Here is a 27889-nt window from a genome sequence, read left to right as displayed (position 1 = left end):
GAGAGAGATGGTTGCAAGCTGCTGCCACTTCCTTTGCTGTGCTGCCTGTCCCTGGTTTCCAGCCGCGGGCATGTGCCCACCTCCCTTTCACTGACATCGCTCACTCATGGACCATGGAAGAGATTAGAGCTTATCACATCCGGAGATGCTAGTAACACAGTCAACATCCATGAACACATGCTGATTTCATTACAATCCTGCTCATCTTGCTGGGAGCCACCATGCATGGCTTGGTGGAGATTCAAAACTCGATTACAGAGTTAAATTGGCATTTGTTCTGAGCCCAGTGGCATCATTAATGCATTTGTGAAAATGGAAATGAGTCGAGGTACCCAAGGCTGATCTCACAGGGCGCATCGAACTCCCCCAGAGCCCATAGTGAAGGCCTTGCCAGAGCCCTGCCAACAACACCCCGTGCCATCCTCCCAAGGGCGAACCTTCTGAAGGCCTGTTTTCCTCCCACCCAGCTTCATGCCCGCCGTCTCAGACAAGCCTGCACAATGGCCTCATGACATAAGTCCTATCGTTCCTGCATTTCACAGATGAGAGAGCAGAGGCTCAGAAAAGTTAACTGACTTGTCTAAGTCACACAGCTGGCAGGTGGTGGGACCAGGCTCAAACTCAGGTCCCCGAGTCAGAACTCCATGAGCTCCTCATGTCTCCCCCATATCCCTGGCCAGAGAGCCTCCTATTCCCACCTCACTGTGCTCCCTTGGCCATTACACACTCTGAGCTGAGGGACACGGCACACAGGATGGATAACCACAATACTGCCCTGGTGGCCTTGGGCTGCTCCCCACATTTCCCAGGGGCAGGGGGCATTAAGGAGATGGAGAAGGTAAGCAAACAAGACTCACCAATTCTATCTTAGAAAAAGGGTTATTCAGATTCATCCATCCATCCATCCATCCATCCATCCATCCGTTTATTCATGGCCACCTCTGGCAGACAGCATGCTAGGAGCCGGTGACTAGCATTAGCACAGCACTTCGCAGTTTCCAAAACCATTTCACAGACATTCTCTGGGGTGACTCACATGAACACCCTATTTGGCAGAGTAGATATCATGCCCATATTACAGATGCGAAAACTGATGTCCAAAAGCGACCTGCCCAGGTCTCAGAGCAAGAAGTAGCAAAACCAGGCTGGGAAAATCCGAAGGGAGGCATGTAGGTGGACTTCCCTGTCCATCCCCTCGGCACTGGGACGGCCCTTCTCTCACCAGCCAGTCCCTCCCCACGTTCCCAGAATAAGCCTGACGACAGGCCTGGACTCATGCCCCAGCTCCACCATTTTCAGCCTCACCTTCCCGTGCCTAACTGTCCTCGTCTTTAAAATGGGCACAAAAGTGGCGACCTCTTGATATATCTGCAGGAACCAAATGAGCTGTGCTCTTCATGGCACCTGTGAATGCTCTACAGACGTCAACCACTCATTTTATGATGGTGCCTCAGTGCCCTGCCTGGCACACGGCAGGGGCTCAGGACCCTCGCTGGGCCCCCAGGAAGAGAGCAGGGGCTGGAGGGGAGGGAGGGGCTGTCAGCAGTGCTCTGGGCTCCTGGTCCTCGCCTTTGTCTGCACCCCTGTAACTGAGAGGTCTGTCTAGACTGAGCGGCTACTGGAAGTAATCCCGGGAAAATCTCCCTGAAACCCGATCCCTGGCCTTATCGAGGTGCAAGCAGATTAGCCTGATTGATTGAACAATGGACGCCTGGCCTTAGCACAATCTCCGTGTGTCTGCCGTGCAGAGGGGCTCGTGGAGGAACCTGTCCTGCGGGGTCAGCGGGCCAGTGGGCCTCCTCCCAGCCTGCGGGAGGAGGGGGCTGGGAGGACCCACTTCTGCCAGGACCAGAATAGTAGCCCGCAACCACTTCCAGCCCTTCGGGGCTGCTCTCCATGCCCTAGTCCCTGCCAGGGCCACGTGCCCCACCTGGGGGTCGATCACAGCATCATCTTCCGTTTCACAGGTGAAGGCACTGAGCCTACACCCTCCTCAGGCTCACACAGGCGATAGAGCTGGACTCTCAGCTCTTGCCCACACTCCAGTCCCCCCTCATGGCACTCACACAGCCATGGCCAGCAAGCCACAGGCCCCAGTCATTGTTCCAGATGACCTCCCACTGTCCTTCAGTGAAGAAGCCAGGCCAATGGGCTCTTCAGTATAACCGTGGGTGTGGACAGCCTCTGTAAGCAGCAACCTACACCCATGAGCCAGTGTCTTCACCAAAGGGGTCATTCTCTTTTGTTTTTACTGAACCATCAAGCTGGGGAGCTAACCGTAGACACAGCAATGCTGCCCTGAGCTGCCTCCACCAAGGGCCGTCCAGAGTAAGAGTGACATGTGGAGGGCAAGGCCATCGGTCACCCCGGTCACACCTGGGGCCATCAGGTAGAAGGTAAAGAACAGAAGGCCCATCCCCACCACAAACTGCCAGTCCTCACCACGGGGTGGATGCAAAGAAACGTGGTTGGTACACGCTGTGATCGTGTGCGCCGAGAGGGGCTGGGAGAGAGGACAGAAGGGCGAGCCACAGCCCATTGTCCCACGATGCACACCTGTAAGGCTCCCGATTCTGTCCCACGAGGTCAGAGCAGGGCCTGCTGGCGCAGCAGCCAGGGCAGGAGTGCTTAAGTGAGCCACGCCTGATTTCCACCCTCCCTCTGACACTCACCGGTGTGACCTTGGAACAGTCACCTGCCCTGTCTGAGCCACGTCGACTCCATTTTACAGATGACACTACCAACCTCCACCCCTGCCCTGCTCCGAGCCATCTGTGCCCTGCATGTAGGTTAGGCATGGCAAGAAACTTGCCCCGCCCCCCGCCCCAGAAACTCTCACTAACACTCAGAGTTGATATAACCTGTAATAAAATTAACCGTCTCATAGTCGCACTCTAGCCTGTCCAGAGAGTGACTGCTGATGCCACAGATCCAAGAATGATACACATTCAGGCAGCCCCTTCATCACTGCCCACAGGGAGGAACAGTCTCTCTCCCCTGGGCACCACCACCTGTGTGGCAGCAAAGCTATGATGCCAGGGCCTCACGCCACAGGCGAGGAAACTGAGGCCCAGAGAGATTTCCTCTTAGGACCCGGTGAAAGGTTCCCATGGAAGCATTATCAACTCATTAACTAGAGTGGGTAACACTGATCCCCAGTAATGCCTCTTTGAGGTCTTTTGCAACCTGAATACCCAGCTGGGTCCTAATTCATTTTAGCAAATGACATCCAATGCATTTCTGTCTCTGTGATCTCGCATTGCATAATCCCTGCCCCTCCGGTTTCCTGTTAGCCAGGTAACACCTGTGCTCCCAGAGGTCCCCTCACCTGTCCTCTCACTGAGCCCGTGTGGGTCTGGTGTCCATGCCTAGCCATCCCCATATGTTACCCCAGCAACTCGCATGTCTGTCCAGAGCCAGCCTGACCCTCAGCCCAGGACCTACTGGAAGTTGGCCCCTTGGTCCGTCTTCCTTTTTTTGCTTCAGGCTGCCAGCCCATTGGCCCAGAGCCGTGGTCGGCAAACTGCGGCTCGCAAGCCACATGTGGCTCTTTGGCCCCTTGAGTGTGGCTCTCCACAAAATACCACAAAATACCACGTGCGGGCGCACACGTACAGTGCGATTGAAACTTCGTGGCCCATGCGCAGAAGTCGGTATTTTGTGGAAGAGCCACACTCAAGGGGCCAAAGAGCCGCATGTGGCTCGCGAGCCGCAGTTTGCCGAGCCGCAGTTTGCCGACCACTGGCCAGAGGCAGTGCCTTCATCACAAATCACCCGCCAATTTCTTCCTGTGACTTTACTTCTAGGGAGGAGAAGGCCCTCAGCCCAGCCCCCTCTCAGGATGAGGCCCATGCCCACTGGGAGAGTCGTGACACCACGAAGCACCTTGAGTACTAAGGATAAAGAGGCAAAAAGTAGGTTTTTCCACACAAGCCATTATGACAAGCACTAGCAGAACACCCACTATGTGCCAGTTCCTGTGCAGGCGAAGGTGGGAAGACACACAAGGTACATCCCCTGCCCTCTGAACCCCATCCGATCATGCCAGCGGCCAGAAGCAGCTGGCAGAGGAGCTGTGATTGGCAGGAGGAGCTACTCTGAGAGATGAGCAGGAGGCCTGGGCTCAGGTATCCTGGGGGACGGGAAGGTGTGAGGGAGGGGGGCCCGGGGTGGAAAGGGCCCAGCTCAATGGGACTCTTGCAGGAAGGATAAGTGGAGCTCAGATCAACTTGAACTTTGCCCTGTGGGAAAAGGGAAGCCACTGACACCGGCAGAGTGGGGCTGGGTTCCAAAAAGACCACTCTGGTGGCAGAGTAGCTGAGGAATTAGAGGGTGCAGGACAGAAGGGGGAGCAGAGGGGGCTACTGCCATAGTCCAGTGAGAGAGGGCTCCAGGCCCACACGCTTTACCATTTATAAGCTGTATGGCCTCGGGCAGATTTCTTAACCTTTCTGAGCCTTAGTCTCCTCCTCACTCAACAGCTGTCATGTGGACCGAATAATGCATGAAAAGCATTTAGAACGATGCCTGGAACAAAGTAACTGCTCAATAAATGTTTGCTCAGAAAAAAAAAAAAGGCAAAAGGCTGACTTCTAGAGCTCCCTTCCTCCTCCAGTCTCCCCAATCAATAAAAGCAGCCCTTTTATCTAAATCCCTGGGACCGAAGGGAAACCAAACACAGCAGCTGCAGCTCTGCCTCCCAAGACCTGCCCGCCTGGGCTTCTCCCACTGGGGCCCCGCTGCCTCTGCCCGTGGCCCAGAAAAGAATGCTGCAGCGGTGACCTGGCCATGAACTTTCCCCCAGCCTCAAGCGCACACAAAAGCATTTCTTCTGCTCGGCAACAAGCACCACCCAGGCCGGCACACCCTGCCCACGGGGAGCCCACGGTGATCCGTGCAGAATTACACACCTGCCTGGTTTTGCCGCCTGTTACTGTCACTGGGGCAGCAGGGAAAAAAAAAAATGAAAGATAACTTTGCTCTTAATATTCATGCCTCTGGTGCTATTCTGGTGCACAGGGCTGAATTTCCGCCTAAACAGCAGGAATTCTATCCAGTGTAAAATGTGCCTGATAGAGGAGGGGCAACACAAGCTCTGAGAACTTTTGGTTGGCCTTTTCACAAGAAACTTGTAGCATCTTCCAGGTGGGCTGAGAGGTTGGGAGGCACACATTCCGAAAAATTAGGGGGAACCAGATCAGGCCAGACTCTTAGGGACTCCAGAGACAAGTCCTGCTGGCTGTTGGAGAATCGTGATGTGGCAGTGGCCTGTCTCCAGCTGTGGTCCTCAGCCACTCCCGTGCCATGGGAAATGCAGCCAATTCGCTGCAGGCAAATGCGGGCAAGAGTGCATTTCAGATCTCATCAAAGGGGGACTGTGTCCTTGGCCATCTTTGGAGCATAATTATTTTTTATAGTGACATGTAGCAGAAAGATCAGGTGTCTGGGGGTCAGAAAGCCCCCAGGTTTGAATCCAATTTCACAATTTAAAAGCCACATTGCTGCCCGGCTGGTGTGGCTCAGTGGTTTGAGCGTTGACCTATGAACCAGGAGACCATGGTTCGGTTCCCAGTCAGGGCACATGCCCCGGTTGCAATGATTCTCTCTCATCATTGATATTTCTATCTCTCTCTCCCTCTCCTTTCCTCTCTGAAATCAATAAAAATATATTTTAAAAAAATAAAAAATAAATAAAAGCCACATTGCTTACCCGAGTTGACTCTCAGCCACAGGTGAAAGATGGGGATTATGGGAGCTGCCTGACATGACCGTTGAGAAGGTAAAATTAAATAAGATGCCCATGAAGCACTGAGCCCCGTGCCTGGCACATCACGGGCACTCCATAAATATCTTCCCCCCCCAACAACAGTGTCCACCTCGGAATATAGCACATCTACACCCCTCACCCCCAAAGTGGGCCAGAGGATCAAGTACCTGGATGAAGCAAAACAAATTTTTTTTAAATTGCACTCACTAGATCATTAAAACAAGGAATTTTTCCCCATGGAAATTATCTAAATGGCCTCGAGTTTCTTGTGTGTGCAATAGACATGACTGATAAACAAGGGACTTAGTGGCCTTGGATGAAAAGCAAGCCCCTGGTCATATTTCCAGGAGTCGGAAGGACAACCTTGCCTTTGCAGAAACAAGATGAGTACTTAAAACTAAACATGCAATTCCCTGTTCCAGAAGCACCGCTCTGAACAGGGAACCAACCACATTAAAGAGAGTCCCCAGAGTGGCACAAAATTCATGTCAAAATAGTAGTCATGAGAAGTCCTCATTTCCCATACATTTCACTGTACTCATGTGTTTTATGTATACATACATGAAACAAAACTTTCATAAAACCATACTCCTACTATTGCTAGGCACTATGAGATATTATCTTCATGATACAAAAGCAGGAAAGATGTGATGTTCATTATTTTGTCTAGAAATGTGTTTTTAGAGTTTGTTGCCTAAGAAAGTAAACGTGCATTATCTCAATAATTATTTCAGTGGAACAACCCAGTCCTTAAAATTACTGTTGCTTATAATGATCATAATGATGACATACACAATTAGTTTAAATTCTTTAAAGTCTACAAAGTAGATAGTATAACCTCCACTTTACAGATGAAGAAACCAAGTGTCTTAGTCTGCTCCAGCTGCCATAACAAAATATCATAAGCTGGGTGGCTTAAACAATAGAAATTAATTTTCTCATAGTTCTAGAGGCAGGAAAGTCCAAAATCAGGGTGCCAGCAGACTGTAGTTGGGTTCTGGTGAGAACTCCCTTCCTGACTCTCAGATGGCTGCCTTATCACTGTGTGCTCACATGGGAGTGGGAGAGAGGTGGGTGGGGAGGGAAGAGAGAAAGAGAAAGCTTTCGGGTGTCTCTTCTTATAAGGGCACTAATCCCATCATGAGGGCCCCACCCTCATGATCTCATCTAAATTTAATTATCACCCAAAGACCCCATCTCTAAATACTATCAAATTGGAGGTGAGGGCTTCACCATATGAATTGGGGGGGGGGCACCATGCAGTTCATAGCACAGAGATTCAGAGAAGTTAACCTGATCAGTTAAGTAAGTGGTAGAGGCCTGGCTAAACCCTAGTTCACCTGACTTGAGAGCTCGTGTTCTCAGTAGACAGCATCTTCCATTAATAAAGGTGGGATTTGATACGGCCTTTCAACTTAAGCTCCTGCTTTTACTAATGGAGCTCATGCACCAAGAAAGCCAAAGAAGAGCAAGCAAAACCTTGAGACACCACAGAAGCAGTTGCAACAAAGCACAGTGTCTGTGTCCACACACCACATCCAAGTGCTCTATGGGAAAGCCCTGGGAGGAAGAGGTGGCAGAGATCATGGAACAAGGGTGATGGGAACAAGGACAGGTTGGGGCAAGAAGGACAAAGCAAGTGGCTGTCTGGAGCCCTCCTTTCTGGCCAGTCAGGGACCACTCTGGCCTTGCTTCCCTCTGGTGCCTGGACCCCAGGCCTGCCTTTTGGATGCCCAGTGAAAATGGCCTCTCCTAAGCATGTGAGGCTTTTTGCTGCGACATCCAAAAAGACTACAGCCAAGCCTCAACGCCTGCCTATCACCAAGAAATAACTTTTTTAAATTTTATTAAATTTATTGGGGTGACAGTGGTTAATAGGAGTATATAAGTTTCAAGTGTACAGTTCTATAATACATCGCCTATATACTGCTTTAATCACTTCCTCCTCACTCCCACCCTAATCCCAACCCAGAGTCTCCCCATTTTAGAACCTCACATTCAGGGAATGGGAGTGGAGTCAAGGATATCAACTGTTTGCATCATCTATAATAATCTATAATAATAAAAGCATAATATGCAAATCGACCGAATGGCCAAACAGCGGAACGACCATCTGGATGACCTTCTGGACGAAGCCGGGGCTGGGAAGACCTACTCTTGCACGAATTTCGTGCATAGGGCCTCTAGTTAGGTAATAAAACAAACACTGTAAGCTGAAATGTTAACATATTTTAAATGTTTTTTCTTTAGACTGTGTCAAAATGTCCCAGTATCTAAACAGCCAAGTCAACATGTCACGCTTCTGAATGGCACCATTGAATTAGCCATGTCAAAATGCCAGCCTAACACTTCCCAGGGTGCTAACCAGCCAGTATGCCGGACACACTAATCCATCCACAGCCATGCTCCTGCAATGGGGGCGAGGGGGCTACCCCGGGGGTGGGGAGAGTGGGAGGGAGGCTAGGGATGCTCTGGGAGGTGGTTGGAGTCATAGGACTGACAGGACCCTGACTCTGCCTGTCCTCTGGGCAAACTCAGGGAATAGTGGAGAGAGCACTGGACTGGGCCTGAGATCTAGGCCTATCCCAGCTGCTGACTGCCTGGGCCTCGGTCTCCTTTGCACTAAAATGAAGATAATGATCTTGGTCCTGCTCATCTGTGAAATGAGGCCGTGCACATACAGTGCTTAGTTCATAGCAAGTGCCCCGTACACGCCAGCTGTTAGTCCCACCACATCATCATCATCTTCTCCCTCCTTCTCCTCTCTCCTTCTTCTTCCAGGGATATTGTGAGCATCAAGCAAGATCATGAACAGGAAAGTGCTTTAAAACTGCTGTACACATAGCAAATGATTAGCTTACTGTGACTTTGCCACCCTGAGCCGTCAGTGAACACAGGTTACCTATTCTTCACCATAGTAGCCACAAGAGTGAACCTTTCAGTCTTGAGATAAAAACAAACAAACAAACAAACAAAACAACCCTCATTATCCCCAGTGATCTCTGATTTCATTCCAGGCCCCTCTTTCTAGGCAAAGCCTCATCTCTTCCATTTCTGGACATAAACAGGAGGTACACGCATACTAGATGGTCAGAGAAGTGAACCCAGGATTTGTTTTAAGTCAAATCTAAATGGGCTCATTGTAACTCATGACTGACCCCAAGGAAGGCTGGCTGGCACCTGAGGAGAGTGCCCGTCACTGCTTCACATCCCGCTGAGGCACATATACTGAGCACTTACTAGTCTTGCTTTTAATAAATCATACCTATTTCCCACACTCCTATTTTTTATCATTCACCATCCATCATTGGAATATGAGATGCACAAAGACAGGAGTTTTTGCCTGCTGTTTTTTTTTCATTACCATAGGCCTGGTGCTTAAAATAATGCCGGGCACATGACAGATACTACATAAATAATTCTTAAATGAATCAACAGCCTTCAAGTCAGGCATTTTTATATAACATTTTATAGATGTGAAATTCAGGCTCAGAGAAGTCAAGCAGCTCTTTGAATGCCAAACAGCCAGTCAGTGCCAGAGACTAGCTTGTATGTACTCTTTCTGGCTCTCTCTGCCCCAGAAAACAATGAGACCCGTGCTGATTAATTTCTAGTGCCCTAACACAAACAGGAACCAAAGCAACCGCAGCTTACGAGACAGAGGACCACACTTGTGGGGATCTGGAGGCAAGAATACATTGCTTATTGTACAGAAGTGGAATCTTCCTTCCCGTCAGCCTGTTTTTTGGGTCTGCAGGAACCATGCAGGTGGGAGGGCCCACGTGTGAGTGGTGAAGTGCAGAAACCATAAGGTAAGTCCCCAAAGTTCCTCCCCAGAAGGAGTAAGCCTGCGGCAGCCTATCCCACTGATCACGCCTAACAGCGCTGGACAGAATGCAGAGGAGCAGCTGCCTGGGGTCCTCAAAAGTCAGCAATAGCAGGTGACTTGCTGGGGAAGTCAAAACTTCGAGTACAGCCAGTATGGTGGTGATGAGTTACATGCTTTTTGTCTTTTCTCCCTTTATGCCCTGGCTTTAACTCAAGGATGAGTCAAACTGGGGAACTTCAGAGTAGTTACAGGAGCAAACACTCCAAGAAATGTCCTCCTTTGAGCCAACGTGGCCCCTGACAGCCAGAATGTGGAGGAGTACTCATTGCTCTGAATCCCCTTTTTCTCTCCCAGCCCCGCCCCAAGGCCAGCTTCAGTCTGAAAAGTGCAGCACATGCCCGTGGTGGCAACACAGGCACCTAAACCCCTGAAAGAAACCTGTCCCTTTGGGAAGCGGTGTCCTATTGTATAAAGAGCAGTATTTTTCCTCTTTTCTAAACCCACTTCGCCATTTTCTATGACAGTGGTCGCCAACTGGTGGTCCGCGGGCCACTGGTGGTCCGTGAGGTCCGAAAGGTTGGCGACCGCTGTTTTATGAGCCAAATCATCCCAAACTGCAACAGTGCCAGTGGCTAAAGCACTGACAGAACCCAGCTTTCTAGCCAGAGGATCAGGAAAGGGAGCCCTAGAGCTGGAAAATGTGGGGTAAATCCCATGGAAGAGAGATCAGGAATTCCATGTATAAACCAACACAAACCCCAAGTGCACTTCCTCGAGCTGCACACGTGCAGAACATACTCAGAGCACAGAAACGCTGCCCACAGGAGGCGAGACAGAACTTGTCATTTGAATGTAGCCAGGTAATGGCCTGCTAAATAAAATCGATGTCCTCTAGAACATTTTAACAGGACCCAGAGCCGCACAATTTAATGTTCAGAATGCCCTGGGCACAATACAAAATTATTTAACATACCAAGAACCAGGACAATCTGACCAATCTCAAGGGCAAGACAATCAACAGATGTCAGCCCTAAGATGGATCAGATGTTAGAATGATCAGTCTTTAAAGCAGCTAGGTCATCATCCCTGATGAGGTAAAAATAAATATTCTTGAAATGACTGGAAAAATAGACATGCTCATCAAACAAATAGAACCAAGTGGAAAATTTAAAACTGATAAATACAACATCTGAACATTTCAAAATCACTGAATAGGTTCAATAGTAAGATGAAAATGATATCATTGTTTATATGGTAAACTGTAAGGAATATGTCCCCCCAGAAAACCTCATACTACTAGAACGCATTCAAAAATTTTGCAAAGCCATAGGGTAAAATAAAAAATGCAAAAACCAATTGCATTGCTATAACCTGGTACCAAGCAATTGTTTGCATATTGGACACAGACAATAGGGTGTTGAAGGCCTGGGGTAGGGGGCAGGGACGGGCTAGAGGAGGTCAATGGGGGGAAAAAGGAGACATATGTAATACTTTCAACAATAAAGATTTTTTAAATGGTACTTAAAACACAATACCACTTGCAATAGAGTAAGAAAACAAACAAAAAAACCCCACTTAGGAATAAATTAATAAAAGATGTGCATGACCTTTACAGTGAAAACATCAGAAAGGAGAGAAGTTAAAGAAATAAAATGGTATAGATCTTAAATAAATGAAAAGCTATACTAGTAGCATGTTAATGGATTGGAAGACTCAGTGGAGTAAAGCTATGAATTTTCCTCAAGCTATTTTATAAATTAACACCATCCCAATACAAATTCCCCCAAGCTCTTTTATAGATATTGGCAAGCTGATTCTAAAAATTCAAAGAACCTAGAATAAACAAAATACTCATTACAAAGAACAAATTTGGAAGACTCCAATATCTGATTTTAAGACTTCTTATAAAGCTAGAATAATTAAGACAGTATAGTGTTAAGGTAGTGTTGGCATAAAGATCACCAAATATGTCTATGGAATAGAATGAATGACCTAGAAATAGACTCTGACATATGTGATTTTTGACAAAAGAGCCGAGGCAGTTCAACCAGAAAAGAAACATCTTTTTTTTTTTTTTTAAAGAAACAGTGCTGTGTCAGAGGAGAGAGGTGGGTAGAGGGGCTGGGTGGAAAAGGTGAAAAGATTAAACAGTATAAATTGATAGTTACAGAATAGTCACAGAGATGTAGATTACAGTATAGGGAATATGGTAAATTAATATTGTGATAACTATGTATGAGGCCAGGTAGGTATTTGAAGCATGGAGGGGGGGGCACTGTGTAAAGGACCTGATTTTCTGGCCACTTTACTGTACATATGAAACTAATACAGGATAGTGTTGGATGCAACTGTAATTGAAAAATATTTAAAAAAACCATAGTGCTAGATAACAAAAAGTTATAATAATGCTAGAGCAACTGGATATTGATATGGGTAAAAAAAAATATTGACCCCTACCTCACACCATATGCACATATTAATTTGAAATGAATAATAGGGTTATACTTTACTTTTCCCATATCTAATTATTCCACCTACTCTGCCCCTGCAACACTGGGTATTCTCAGACTTCTTCATTTTTACCTGTTAGACTATCTAGTGGAAGAGGAACAAACAAGAACCTCCATATATTGATGGTGGGCATGTAAAATGGTAAAAACAACTTTGGAAAAATTTTGGCATTTTTTAAAATATTAAACATAGATCTATTTATGACCAGCAACTCCGCTCTTGGTTACTTACCCAAAAGAATAAAAATACATGTCCACAAAATCTCTTGCTCAAGAATGTTTGTATCAGCTTCATTCCAAATAGCCCCAAACTGTAATAACCCAATCTCTTTCAACAAGAAAATCAATAAACTGTGGTATTTTTATACAATGGAAATAATATTCAGCAATCTCAAAAGTGAACTACTAATGCACACAACAGCATGGATCAATCATGAAACATGCTGAATGAAAGAAACCAGACACAAATGAGCGTACACTGTGTGATTTCATTTATACAAAACTCAAGAACATACAAAATTAATCTATGGTTATAATAGTAAGAATAATTGCCTATCAGAGGTGGGGGTTGACCATAAGAAGACTTAAGGGAACTCTTTGAGGTGGTGAAAATGTTCTATGTATTGATTGTGGTGATGGTTATACAGGTACTAGTATATACATTTGTAAAATTCATCAGATTATACACTCAAATTCTGTGCATTTCACTGAAGGTAAGTTTTACTCTGAAATTTATTTATTTTATTATTTTTTAAATTTAATCCTCACCCAATGATTTCCCCCCGAGACCTGAATAGCTGAAGCAAGCCCCGAAGGGTGGAACCTAGCCCCAAAGAGCCCCACCAAGAACTAAGAGCCAAATCTAGTCCTAAAGGGCTGACACTAGTTCTGAAGAGCGAGCCTAATCCCTGAACCCCAACCTAGTCCTGAACAGCTAAAGCCAGTCCTGAAGGGTGGAGCCTAGCACCAATAAACCAGCCAGGAACTAAGAGGTGAATCTAGTCCCAAAGGGCTGACACTAGTTCCAAAGAGCCCAGACTAGCCCCTGAGACTCCAACCTAGTCCCGAATAGCCAAAGCCAGTCCTGAAGGGTGGAGCCTAGCAGCAGAGCCTAGCTTAGCCCTGAAAGGTGTAGCCTAGCACCAATAAACCAGCCAAGAACTAAGAGCCGAATCTAGTCCCAAAGGGCTGACACTAGTTCTAAAGAGCCCAGACTAGCCCCTGAGACTCCAACCTAGACCCCACTAACCAAAGCTAGTCCTGAAGGGTGGAGCCTGGCCCTGAAGAGCCCAGCCTAGCCCCTCAGCGATACCTGTTCTTCCCGCAGGCCCAAGGGAGCTGGCCTCAGTGTGTCAGAGGGATTGCACAGGCACCTCTCCATTGAGAGTCAGCAGCCCTTTTAACTTCTGGCTCTGAGGCCAACTACGCTCACTTAAGAGTCCTTTCCTGTAAGCCAATCTTGTGGAGACCGGGGCTTCCCCAAGGACCGGGTCAATTTGATTTTAATAAACCTAGCCCGCAGTCCAACCAAGGCCTAAGAGCTGAATCTAGTCCCAAAGGACTGACACTAGTTCCAAAGAGCCAGCCTAGCCCCTAAGACCCAAGGATGGTTTTTTATTGATTTTTAGAAAGAGTGGAATGAAGGGGGAGAGACAGAGAGAGAGACATTGATGTGAGAGAGACACAAAGATTAGTTGCCTCCTGCACGTGCCCTGACTGGGATCGAGACTGCAACTGAGGTACGTGCCCTTGACTGAAATCGAACCTGCGACCCTTCAGACCGACGCGCTAGCCAGTGAGCAAACCTGGCCAGGGCCACCTGAATTTTAAAAAAGTATGCTAGCTGCTGTGTGAGGAATGGGCAGTGATGGGGCTAGAAGGAAAGTTGCGAGCACGGCTGGCAGGATCTAGCAGGTATTCAGGGAGGAGACAACAGTGACTCGGTCTGATGCGACAGCAGTGAAGGCTGAGACAGATTTGGGGGAACAGCCTCCTCTCGACATCTTCCTGATGGTGGCAGCTCCCATGCATCTCCTCCCAACCTCACAGTGCGCACCGTTGGCCCCGTTACATTAATTCCAGTCATCGCTGCATACTCACTCCATGCCGGGTACCTACTCATTTTCCTGCTTTTCATATTTTGGAACCCTGCCTGCATTCAAAGCCAGCCTCTCAAACACTTCCTAGTTGTGCAACCTTGGGTAAACTAAGTAACCTTTCAAGTCTCATACCCTATTGTATAAATGAAGATAATCATTATATTTATTCTGAAGGCTTAAATTTAGGTAAAATACATGCTCATCCTTAGGTGAACAGGACAATAATGGCAAAGTGACTAGTTCATCACCTGGCACATAGTCGGTAGTGAAGAAACCATAGACCCTTTCCTTCCTTCCTAGTCTCCCTAACTAGACTGTGAACTCCCAGGTCAGGGGCATACACCCTACTCTTGTCTACCCAGTGGCACAGACCACACCGAGAGGTATGCTGCAGGTATGTGCCTTCTTTCTGGCCCAAAGTACCATGGAGTGAGATGCTTTGTGAAGTGGGTTCTGGGTGCAGATATGCTCCACTGGGAAACATAGAATCCACAAGGTTACAGAAAACCTGAGCTTGCCCTAATTAGAACTCAACAAAAGTCAAAATCTCAAACGAAATCAGATCTTTGAGAGTTCAATTCAACTTTGTGGTTGAGGAGTTTTGAAAAAATATGGTTCCAAATAAAAAGCTAAGGAAAAAAGGCTTACTTAAGAAAAAAGCTAATAAAGAATACTGACTTAAATAGTGCTTTTTGAAGCAATATTATGATGTATTAAAAGCAAAAAAATAAGAAACATATGGATTAGGTTCTCCTGGAAATATATCATGTTTTAAAATGTAAGGAAACTGTTCGGGAAAATGTGGAGGCTTTGTTCAACTTAAAACACAAATCAATTTCTGTGTTTATTTAAAAGCTTTGCATATTTGTGATAAGCTCAGAATGTACTCCCCATCCTTTGGTCAAGTGATGTCATACTATTTGTCCTCAAAAATCAATCAATGCATCAAAATCAAACATATTTGGATGCAATAGAGACATTTTGTGAAAACACCAAATTTGGGGGAGAAGTAAATGTGGAATCAAAGCTAACTCAGCAGATGGGTTTCCATTGGCTTTCACAGGAAGAAGACATATAGCATCCAGTTAAAGATGGAGAAATAAACAAACATACATTTACCTCTACTCCCTCCACACCCCCACTTAACTAACAACAAAAAGATGTTTTTATATTATAATCCTCATGGACAAAGAGAACAGAAGATAGGACATTTAGGAAGCTGGACAAGTGGTAACCAATGTAGCAGATCTGGAAAACCTAGTCCTAAGTGCACAGTAATAAAAACCAAAAATCAACTGCTCAGGAATTGGCAGCAACATTACTTCTGGAATTGGGGGCGAATGTGCATTTAAAAAGAGGAAGACTGATTTATAATCTGTTTAATAAACTGCAGAGCTTTCAGATACCCATCCTCATTCTGGATAGCCAGGTGACAGCCTCTTCACCACTCGAGCTAAAGACTCGAAGATTATTTCCTGGAGAGAAGGAAACAGCCCCAAGATCACCAAGCACAGTTGAAAGTGGGAGTATCAGATTGAAAACAGAAATATTAAGTGATATTTCACATACCGTTATGAACTGAATTGTCCCCCCTCAAATTCACACAGTGAAGCCCTAGCTCTCTCTGTGACTATATTTGGAAACACAGCCTTTAAGGAGGTAATTAAGGTTAAGTGAGGTCATAAGGTTGGGGACCTGATGCAATAGGACTGATGTCATTAAAGGAAGAGGGGACAGCAGAGTGTTCTCCCTTTGTGTGCACACAGAGCAAAGGCCATGTGAGGTCATCAGAAGAAGGTGGCCTTCTGAAAACCAGAAAGAGAGGCCTCACCAGGAACCAGCCCTGCTGGTATCTTGATCTTAGATGTCTAGCTACCACAACAATGAGAATATTAATTTCTGTTGTTTAAGCCACCAAGCCTGTGGTATTTTGTTATGACAGCTTGAGTAAGCACATACTGAGTAATACACATACTACTAAATAAGAAGATGGCTAGCTTTTTTACCCTCTTAAGCTCCCAGGATGCTGGTAGCCAGACATCTCATCTCCAAGCAGAAGAATGGAGACAAATTTCTCTGAGCAATCTGATGAGTTCAAAAGAAAAGTTCAAAAGATAGCCACATCGAGGATTCCCTATGAAAACAGTCTAGCTAGCTTGTGCTTCATGAAGGTCATAGTTTAAACAGACAGCCCCACCCCAGTATGTAAAGCTTTCAAGTCAGTTTTTAGTTACCTGTACTCTTAAATGTGAATAGACAATCAAGAACCACCAGGAACTTGAGGAAATTATCTAATATGAAATACAGAGACCAAAACAAATAGGGGATGGGGAGAAAACTTTAATCAAACTAGAATGTTCTCAGAAAAGACATTACATCTATAAAATAAAAATAAGATGCTATTTTAAAAAGGAATGTTTAGAAGACAAAAAAAAAGAGCTCTTGGAAATTTAAAAAATGGTGGCAATGTATAAAAAAAACTTCAAAGATAAAGAAATGGCTTAGAAAATAGAAGACAAAAAGATGAAAAATAAGAGAAAAATATGAATATTGGGGAAACAGTTCACTAGTTCCAACATCTGAATAACAGGAGTTCCCGTGAGGTAGGGAGGGAGAACATAAAGCCGAGGGAGGGGTGAGAAGGATTGAAAATAAACAAGGAAACAGCTTTCACAAGTAATAACCAGAATGAAAGGGCATTCATTTCAAGATGTAAAAGATTCACTGAATGCCTTGCATAGAGAGTAAAAATATATCACCCCAGGAACTGCATTATGAATTTTTAAAACAAGGACCAGGAAAAGCTCCTATTGTAGAGAGGGAGAAAGAAAAATGGATTTCATGTAATGGCTGTCTTAGCAATACCGGAAGCTTGACAATAGTGACACTAGGTCAGTGGTCGGCAAACTCATTCGTCAACAGAGCCAAATATCAACAGTACAAAGATTGAAATTTCTTTTGAGAGCCAGTTTTTTTAAACTTAAACTATATAGGTAGGTATATTGTTATTAACTTAATTAGGGTACTCCTAAGGCTTAGGAAGAGCCACACTCAAGGGGCCAAAGAGCTGCATGTGGCTCGCGAGCCACAGTTTGCCGACCACGGCACTAGGTCATCAAAGTTCTGGGGGGAAAAGCATTTCCAATCTAGAATTCTATACCCAGCTAAGTCATCAATTAAGCATGAGGATAAAATAAATACATTTTCAGATATTCAAGGGCACACAAAAAACCCCCAGCATACTTCTTTGTAAATTAATGGGATGGGGGGATGTGCTCCACCATAATGAGAAAGAAACCCAACAGGAGAATATAGGATCTAGGAAACAGAAGATGCATCAGAAAAGAAAACCAAGGGAATCAAAGATGCTAGTGAAGAAACATCAAACAAAAGCTGTAGAAATCACCCAAAAGCTGCAGAAATCACACTAACCCAGTTTAGAAGATTCCAGGAGAGACTGCCTCAAGAAGATCAAGTTGATAGAATAAGGACTGTGAAAACAACTTTGAGATGAATTTTATTTAACTGGGGGAGAGCTTGGTGTTGAATCAGTGTCATATTAAAAAGAAACTGGGAAAAGGGCAAAAAAAATTTAACTCAAAAGAGAGAAAACATTGGCTGGAAAGTACAAGTCATCACAACTCAATATGACTAGTGTTTTCAGGGTCAAAACAATGTAATCATTGAATATTAATCTAATAAAATTATGGTATAACTATTTTGAAAAGATGGGAAGATGAGGATTTAAAAGAGTTAAATCCTCGTCTACCATAGCAAAAAGTCAATAGACAATTCCAAAACTAAAAATTTTAAGTAGCATAGATATAAGCAGCTTATTTTGAGATACACAGGTTAATAAAAAAAGAATCAGCTAAATTACTAAAAGTAGTTGCCTGTGGGAAGCAGAAAATGAGGCAGGACAGGAAAAGTCCGAGAGAGAGAGAGAAAGAGGGAGAGAAAGAGGGAGAGAGAGAGAGATTGCAACAAGCCTCCTAGAACTATTTGACTCTTTAAACTATGTGCAAATATAACTTTTATTTTAAAATTAAACTTAAAACAAAAAAAGCAATAACAACTCTAAATGGGAACAAAAAGGAAGAAGAGAAGAAGAAAAAGAAGAGAAAGGGGTGAGAGGGAATGAGAGAGAAAAAATATGACCGCCTTGATTTCTGAGGCCCAATTATGAGCGACCACAGGTCAGCTGCACATGCTGCTTGTTCCAAAGCACCCCCCCCCGCCCCCCACAACTCCTTCTGGACAGAACCCCCAAAGCTATCAAGGATTCAGGGTCAGACAGAGGATAGACTGTGCCCCACATTCCATACACATGAAAGCTGTCCTAACAGCCCTCACCATTAGGAAATACACAGATGTACTCACCCATTTGGAGGACTCGTTTGCTCACACCTCTCCCAGGACCACCTGACTGTGTGGCCTCTGTCCTGCAGAGCACCTGTGAACCAGCACAGGGGTGCGGCTGCTTCCGAGGGTGCACTGCCAACCTCAGGCCTCGCCCTGTGGGCCTTCGTCTCCTGACTCCACAGGGGCGACAGGAACACGGGACCAGAACACCTATTCTTCAAGCGCTCAGGGAGGACAGGGCTCCTGGCCCTTTGACCAGCTCAGACCCGAGTCCTGGGCTCCCGCTCTGCCTGGATCGAAGGGTGACAAGACCCTGGTTTGTACTTGAACTATAAACAAGTGACCATGTCTGGAGGCCATTTCTTGGATAGTTAGTAGGATTTCAGAAGAAAAACACTATCAGTCCAAACACGCATGCGCACACACACACACACACACACACATACAACTTGGACTGGGAATTCCTCTTTTAAATATAAACGTTTTAACTACATATGAGAAGCTTCCATTGGATTGATTTTTCTTTGCAGTTATTATGCAGATAATAAAAAATCCTGGCAATACAAAAAGGCAGGATAATAACCAGTACGTCTCCTTCCTTACTCAGGTTCCCAGGACCTCTAAGGAAATCGCTGTGGGAATTTCTTATGCATTCCTTGGGGTATATTCTATTCATACAACATCTATGCCAGCATATAGCTTTTATTTATTTTAATCAAAATGAGAGTACTCTGTGCACATTAATCTGCACTTTCCTTTTTCTGTACTTGCTTAATATGTCTTGGTGATCTACTACAACCTCTAAGATATGTTACAAACCCACTGTGTTCTTTATAACGACTGTGTGGATGCCACTGTACAAGTTATTTTCGTGTAATCTATCCTCTATCTGTGGACATTTATGTTTCTTTCCAATTTTTCTCTAAAATTAACAGGCATGTAATACATGACCTTAATGCAAATCAGTTCATTCATTTATGAATATACCCACATGATAGATCCCTAATGTGGAAAGCTAGGTTGAAAGGGTGGTGCTTTTGTAATAGAAACTGCCCAATTTTCCTCCAAAAGTCTTATACCAATTCACTCTCCTCCCCCATATGTGTGACTGTGCCCGTTTCCCCACACCCTTTCCAACAAAAGGCATTAGCAATTTTTCTTTTAAACCTTCAACTAGCCTGCAAGGTGAAAATTGTATCTTACTGTGTTAATAGGCATTTTCTAAAACACAGGCAACCTCGTTTTATTATTCTTCGTCTTACTGCTCTTCACTGATACTGCATTTTCATCAACATCAAGGCAAGACTCTCTACCAGCAAAAGAATTATGACTTGCTGAAGGCTCAGATGATGGTTAGCATATTTTAGCAATAAAGTATTTTTGATTCAGGTATGTATATTGTTTTTTTTTACAAATAATGCTATTGCACACTTAATAGACTACAGTATAGTGCAAACATAGCTTTTATATGCGCTGGAACCAAACCCACAATATCTCTGAGGTTTGCCTGTATACGTAAGGTTGAGCTCCCTTTCATTTGCTCATAAGCTATTCATATTTTTTTCTGTGAGCTGCTTGCTCAAGTCTTGACCCATCTTTCCATTGGGTTGTCTTCCTTTTTCTAATTTATTTTTAAAGGGTACTTATAAAGTAAGGAAATTAGTTAACTTTGAACCAGAATTATGCACCTGATTTTTCTAATGGTACTGGAGTAGCCAATCCTAAAATCAAGTCAGAGTCTCCCGCCCCCCTCTCCCTCAGGGTCTTGTGTGAGCACCTAAAAGCAGGGAGAGAGCAGTAACGACAGTGGTCCTATCGGGTTGACATTTCCTAAGTTCTGCTGGTGTGCCAGACTCTGAGTGCTGCTCATACATCACCTCATTTTGTCCCGACCATCACCTGTGAGGAAGGTACATTAGTATCCCCACACAAAGAACAGGTTTAGAGAAGTAAAGTCACTTGCCTAGGGTCTCACAGCCAGTAAAGAGCAGAGCTAAGATACAGACCCAGGCTGTGCAACCCCAACGACCCAGCCATTACCGGCTCTGCCATACCATCTACCATGTGATTCCCAGGGCCTTGACTGAGGATCAAGCTGGTCACTCCAGACTGAATGCATCTTGATGCCACCTTGGAAATGCAAGCCACCACCCTCACAGGAGCTGACTGTCCTGTTCTCTGCTAGGTTCTCAGTGTCTCAAAAGGTCCCTGGCACAAGTAGGTACTCTAAGTGGTGGCTGAGTAAATGCATGAATGAATGTCTCCTCACTGGACCATGAGCTCCTGGGGGCAAGGACCATGGCTGGCTTGTTCTCCCAGAGCCTACCTCAGTGCCTTCCACAGGGAGGACAAAGACCAATCAAAGAACATGTGTTGAATGAACTCTCCACTGTTTGGGATGACGTTCCCCACAAGCTTCAACTATTAGTCAAGTTGGAGCCACACCAGCAATTCTGGGAAATGTTCTATTTGACAGCGCTTGACACGTCACACTAGGAAGACCCATGTGAAAGAGCAGGAGGCGAGGGAGCCAGGCCAGGAAGACCAGGGTGGCCTGCCCACTCCCAGGCTGAGCAGCTGGCCTTCTTCCTCCACCTCTGCCCCACGGTTGTGGCTGCTAATATTTCTCAGCTGGGAGAATAATAGCAGCCCAGGCCCCATGCAGTCACCTCCCAGTTTATTGAGTGTAGTCCTGGCTTTCTACCTGCATGAACTCATCTGGTCTTCAAAACAACCCACATGCCACAGGTACTATTATCATCCCCCATAGATGAGGAAAGGCACAGAGAGGTTAAGTTGTTCAAGGTCATCAACAGCAGAGCCAGGATTTTTACTCCCCACCCCACCCCCACTAGACCTCTGGGCTCTTCTGTCCAATAGCAAGGTTCTTTAATTAGGGTTGCCCTCCAAGTCGTGCTCAACCTCCCAGACCCAGCTTTCTGCCCTCTTCACCAGGCCAGGCTCCCAGCTCTCCCTCCCTTCCTTGGCCCCTCAGTGGGCCCTGCCTTTGCTCCTGCTGTTGGCACGGCAGGAAGTAGGGTCTGAGCAGATTCCCCACATGGTTCCTGCTTCTGAGAATGGCTTCCTCTGTTCTACTCCCAGCACCCCGCCGTGGGCAATGGGTTCCTTGAGGTCCCTCCAGACTAGAGGAGAGCTGTCCCCCAGAGGGCCCAGTGAGCATCTCTAAGTCCTGCCACCTTTCCTGCCATGTGTCAGGCTGAGGGACTCAGCTTGTGGCCAGATAGCCTCCTATGCTGAAGGAATGGAAATCAGGCCACAGGTGAGCCGGGTCTCAGGCCTCTTTCCATCTGTCTGAGGACAGAGGGCCAGGCAGGCATTTCTGCCCGATCTGTAATCTGTGCTTAAGAGCTTAGGCTCTGGAGTCAGACATGGTTCAAATGCATTCTGAGTAACGTTGGATAAGTTATTCAATCTCTCCGAGCTTAGGTTTCTTCACCTGTAAACTGGGGATAATAATAGTACCCATCTCTTACCACAGGGGGTTGGGGCAATTAAACTAGTTAATAAACATCCTATTTCCTAAACCTGTGCTGCAGGCAGCCCCGGGGCAGGTGCCTGCATTACGGAGATGGCCCTCAGAGAGCCCGAGGAGCACCTCCCCTCAGTCCAGGCCCACAATCCCCCACAAGACATGTCCCAAGTTCTAGTCTCCAGCCAGGCTCATCTGTGGAGGTGAGGTGATGGATGAACCCTGAATCCCATCCAAGGATGCCCAAGCCCCCCAGACTTGAGTCCCAGACTCCTCCCAGCCCCAAGTGGGCTCCTTGGCCTGGCAGGGCCTGTGAGAAGGGGAACCCCGGAAGAGGAACTGTGAAGACACAACAGGCTTTCCCCCCACCTTCTATCTTGTTGGCCACGGGTGGGCCCTTCCATTAAGGGTGACACCAGGCCCTTCCTCCCCAGACGTCTGGGCAGCCTTCACCACCTTTTTTCTCTCTTTCCTCTCTTCCTTGGCTGGCTGCAGCACCAGGCCGAGCTCGCTCTTAATTAGCCTGACAAAATTCAGTCACCAGGGGAAGTCCTTGAAGTTGAGGATTTCAACAAAGCTAAACCACTAAATCCCACGGCCGCCAGCCTGTCTTCACAGCTTCCCCGCTCTGCCAGAAATCGCACTTACTCGTATGCAGAAACCACAGCTCTGGCGGCTTCAGTGTCTCCCCATCCCAGGCCACCTTATCAGGGCCAGCCCAGCCCATCCTTTATCTGCCTCATCTCTAAGTGCTTCCATCCAGGACGGCCCTGTAAAAGCTGGTAAAAGACAAGGCTGCCCCACTTCTGACATCACTGACTTCAAAGACCACGAACTAGGTGGGGCTGATCTGAACGCCTTGCTGAGCTAAGAGCAATGTTTGGTGCTCCTGGGATGACCCTGTTGGTGTGGGGATCATGCCAGGAGCCCCAGAGCTTATCAATACACATGCAGAATTGGGACAGGGCACGGGCTCTGGAGCCAAGCGGCCCTAGTTCAAGTCCCAGCTCGACCACTTGGTAACATGTTGTTCTCAGTGTCGTTTCTGACAAGTGGGGATAATGAAATGCGCCTGCCTAATCCTCCACATGTCACTGGGACCGGCCTGACATGGTGAGGAGCGTGCCCTGCTATGCATAGGTGGCGGCTTCGTGGGGCCCTGAGAGCCCTCCTGGTAGGGCCTTGGGTGGCACTGGGACAGAGGAGTGAAGAAAGTAACCAGATTCCATGGCTTCTGGAGGCTCCATTCCCAACTCCCCGACCTCAGACCCATCAAGACTTGGGCTCCAAACGCCCTCATCCTGTGGTGGCAGGAATCTGGCCAGAGGGAAAGGGGGTTAGTGTTTAATGGTCCAGAGTTTCAGTCTGGGAAGATAAAAAGAGTTCTGGAATGGGATGGTGGTGACGGTTGCACAACAACGTAAATTTACTTAATGTCCACCAAACCGTACACCTCAAAATGCTTAAAATGATCAATTTTATGTTATCAATAGTTTACCACAATTTTTTTGGTCTGACTCTCAAGTAGAGAAAACAGTCGAGAGGAATAACAAAATGCTTCCTAGCTCTTCCAAGGGCTCAGACTAAAACCCAAGATTCTTACCTGTTGATAGTGGACATGAAATCCACACCAAGAGCTGGCCACCTCCCAGCAGCCCCCAATCCATCCCGCGGCCCCAGCAGCCCCCTATCTGGAGCTACCACACTGGGCACAGGCCAGGGAGGTTCCAGGAGGGCCTGCCACGCCCACCGCCTCACCCCCGGAGGCCCTAGAGTCCAACTCTGCTTGGCTCACACCACGAACGGTGGCTGCTCAGGACCTTTGCTCCAGACCCTCCATAGTTAGAAATAAGTGCAGAAAGGGGAAGAGGAAAAGGGAATTAAGTCATCCTCAGCTTTTCTCCCAAGTTTCACTGAGAAGAACCAAGACGCTTTTTGGGCCCACTGCCCAGAGACAAAATAGGAGATGAAAATATTTATTTGTTTCGAAGGCTCTTGCAATCCCAGGATGAAAAGCCCCCCCTTGGTTGTAACTTACTGCAGCTCAAGCTGCTTCGAAGGGAGGCCCTCCCCACAGGCAGCCGCCCCATCGCTCAGGTCTTGGGGCAGAAAGTTCCACCACCCCACTGGGGAGAAAAGGTGGGATCCCTATCCCAACAGAAACTCAAACTATTAAATGAGAATTATCCCCGATTGGCATCAGGGAGCCGTAAATAGCCCAGCCGCCCCAGTTGAATCACCAGAGCTAGCACTGTGTCAGCGTTTCTATATAAACCAGGGTTTGCTAGGGGATTAGCTCACAGCCATAAAAAATTTGCTCCAGGCTGAAACTTGGCCTAAAGAAAATCTCAGCACGGGAGTAGATACTGACAAGAAAGCCAGACGGACCCCCGCCCCCCAGCCTCCCAAGGACAAGGGTGCCTCTGACCAGGACCTCTTACACCGGGCCCTGTTGTCACCAGCATGTAAGAAGCCTGGTGATTTAAGACACCACTGGGGTTGTCATAATTCAAAATTCGGTTCTTTTTTTTTTCTCCAAGCCAAAAGAAAGGATATTTGCTGCTTTGAGAGGTTGCATAGGCCTCAGCTTGAGAGTGTGTAATCCAAACCCTCTCCTTTCCCCGCTGACAGCTCAATGTCAAGTGCAGAGATTTATCTGGGCAGCGAACCAGTGCTCACGTTGGCTCCTTGTTCGCTGTGGACAACGGGTGCTGTCTTTCATCCCAAAGGTAAAGCTTTGAAAGCAAAGCCTGGGGAGCAAATATTATCACAGGGCAGAGTAACTCCATATATGACACAGGTATAGCCAGTGGGGAAGGATGTTTTGTTGTTGTTTTTCTCATCTGTAAAGAGTATGTCCGACATCATCTATTTAAAAAAGCTAGACCCCTCTGCACATCATATACATAGGTGGCTTCCTGGTGGATTAAAGATTTAAATGAACAAAAAAAAACTATAAAAATATTAGAAGAAAATTTAAGACAACGGGGATGTAAATTCAGCGTGGGGAGGTCTTCTTAAGTAAGTCATAAAAACCAGAAGCTATAAAGAAAGAGAGGTTTTACTATGTGGCAACACAAAGTTTAAAATTTTTAGGTAGCCAGATTTTGTCATAGACAAAATTAAAAGAATAGATGGGAGAAAGAATTTGCAACACATATGGCAAAGGGTTTATAGGCTGTCTTAATAAAGGACTCCTGCAAATTAATAAGACAAGAAAAAAAACAGCAGAGAGAGAGAGAGAGACTAAGGATATGAAAGGGCAATTTAAAGAGGAAGAAATGTAAGTTGCCAGCAAACAATGATGCAACTTTGCTGGTAGTCAGGGAAATACAAACTGAAGCGACAAACCTGACCCCAGATTGACAAAATGAAAACAGTGACCCCAGTGCTGGTGAGCACGCGGGGAAACAGGAGCACCCATTCATTGCTGGGGCATGACGAACTGCGGCGATCTCTAGAAAAGACGTGTGGCAGCATCTATTAAAATTAAAATACCTGCAGTCTCACTTCTAGAAATATGTCCTACAGAACATTTATTATAGCCATGTTTGTCAGGGCAAAAAATTAAAATCAAAATGAATGTCTACCAGTTAAAGCATTGAGTCAATTGTGTTATGTCTATACAATTGAATATAAATTATGCAGCTAAATAACAACTTACATTTACTAACACGGAAAAAAGGCCAAGATGGATTTTTTAAAATTTTAAATTATTTTTCTTATTTGATTTTTTTTTAAGAGAAAGAAGAAAGGGGGGGGGAGAGAGAAAGAGAGAGAGAGAGAGAGAGAGAGAGAGAGAGAGAGAGAGAGAGAGAGAGAAACATCAATTTATTCCACTTATTAATGCATTCATTGGGTGATTCTTGTATGTTCCCCGACTGGCATATCAGGATGATGTTTTGGCCAATTGAGCTACCCAGACAAGGCCCTTTTCTTCATTTTTAATTACTCATAAATCATAATGCGTTCTCCTTTAACATCTATGGTTTTATTAATGAGTCGCTTTTCCTTTATTTCTCCTTTATGCTGCTTAACATTTTAAAAGTTATCCACACATGTCAGAAGGTTTGGATTTGCCTGTGCCCCGGGGGGGGGGGGGGGGGGGGGGGGGCCTTTTCAGCAAATCCACTGCAGAATGCAATACCATGATGTGGTGTTAATTGAAAAGCAATGTTAAGATGTGGAGTACTGGGTTCAGTATGTGACAATTTTTATTTTTTAAATAAGAGGAAAAGGTAAAATCCCAACATATGTATATACATTTTTTAGTTTGTGCATGGAGAAAGATGTAGATGAAATTACTCTATACCAGCCGTGGGCAAACTACGGCCCGCGGGCCGAGTTTGAAATGAATAAAACTAAAAAAAAAAAAAGACCTTTCCCTTTTATGTAATGATGTTTACTTTGAATTTATATTAGTTCACACAAACACTTCATCCATGCTTTTGTTCCGGCCCTCCGGTCCAGTTTAAGAACCCATTGTGGCCCTCGAGTCAAAAAGTTTGCCCACCCCTGGTCTAGACCATTGACACTGAACCCTTTTATTTAATGATGTTTACTTTGAATTTATATTAGTTCACACAAACACTTCATCCATGCTTTTGTTCCGGCCCTCCGGTCCAGTTTAAGAACCCATTGTGGCCCTCGAGTCAAAAAGTTTGCCCACCCCTGGTCTAGACCATTGACACTGATAATCTCAGGGGAACGGGACTGAAAGGGGGACCACAAACTATTAACTTTTTCTTTACACGCCTCTGTGTTGTTGGGTGAGGGTTTTTACAGCCAACGTACATTAGTTTTGTAATATTTCTAAGTAGAAAAGTTTTTATCACCCCAGAAAAAGTTCACTGACAAAAGAAAATGGTAGCTGAACCTCAAGACATGCTTGGTAAACAGTATGGCGTTCCTAATTAATGCTACAGAGTGGCCAGGGAAGTGGCAGTGCCCCTGCACTCACAGCGTCATGGCCAAGTCCAGGAGACAACATACCTTCAGCCCTCAGAAAACAACGGAAAACTCCACAGGCGTTCAGAGGCAGACAGAATTGGGGTGTTCAGGGAGGGCTTCATGGTGGAGGCTTCCAAGGCTTTGCGAATGGAAGGACTTGGATGAATGGAGTTTGGGGGAAGTACAAGAGGTAGAACAGCATGGACCAAAGGTTCCTGGTCGTGCCTGAGCCTGGTAATGAGAGGCTGGGGTCTGGGAAAGGAGCTGGCACACTGCAGAGGCTCAGCCACACTTCCTGGGCTCCGCCGGGGCGTCTCCTGCTCCTCAGAAGGCGGCGCACGGCCTCTGCCAAGGACCAGTTTCGGTGTCCCGTCCAGGGTCTGGTTCTCTGGGGAATGACTCACGGGTGGACTGCTCTCTGCCCCGAGGGCGGAGCCCACAGCGGGCTCTCAAATGTCCAGGAGCTCCACCGGGAAGCACAGGCCTGCAAGGCAGGCTCACCTCTGGGGTCACAGAGCACAGAGCAGCTTTCATGTTGGGCCCAGCCCAGGTCCGTTCTGTAGCCACCCCCACCCTGGGGCAGCCCACCCCAGGTCCACGCGGAAGCATGCAGCCAGATGCTCTCTTCCCAGCTGGTCTCTAAGCTGATCCAGGGCAGGGACCAGATCCGTCTGCCCCTGCTTCTTTGACAGGACGTGGCCCGCGCGGTGCTCAGCGCGTAAATGTCCACTTAAGGCTGGCTCACAGGACTGGCCACTGCTGCAGACACTCTGACTTTCCACCTTGGTGTCTGGCAGAGCCCCAGCACTGCCAAGGCCTGGGAGGTAAGAGCTGGATCTGAGGGTTACCAGAGGCCAATAGAAAATAGGGACCACACCACTG

Source organism: Myotis brandtii, unplaced genomic scaffold, assembly GCF_000412655.1.
Source record: "Myotis brandtii unplaced genomic scaffold, ASM41265v1 scaffold208, whole genome shotgun sequence".
Lineage (NCBI taxonomy): Eukaryota > Metazoa > Chordata > Mammalia > Chiroptera > Vespertilionidae > Myotis > Myotis brandtii.
Note: the sequence above shows the minus strand (reverse complement) of the source record.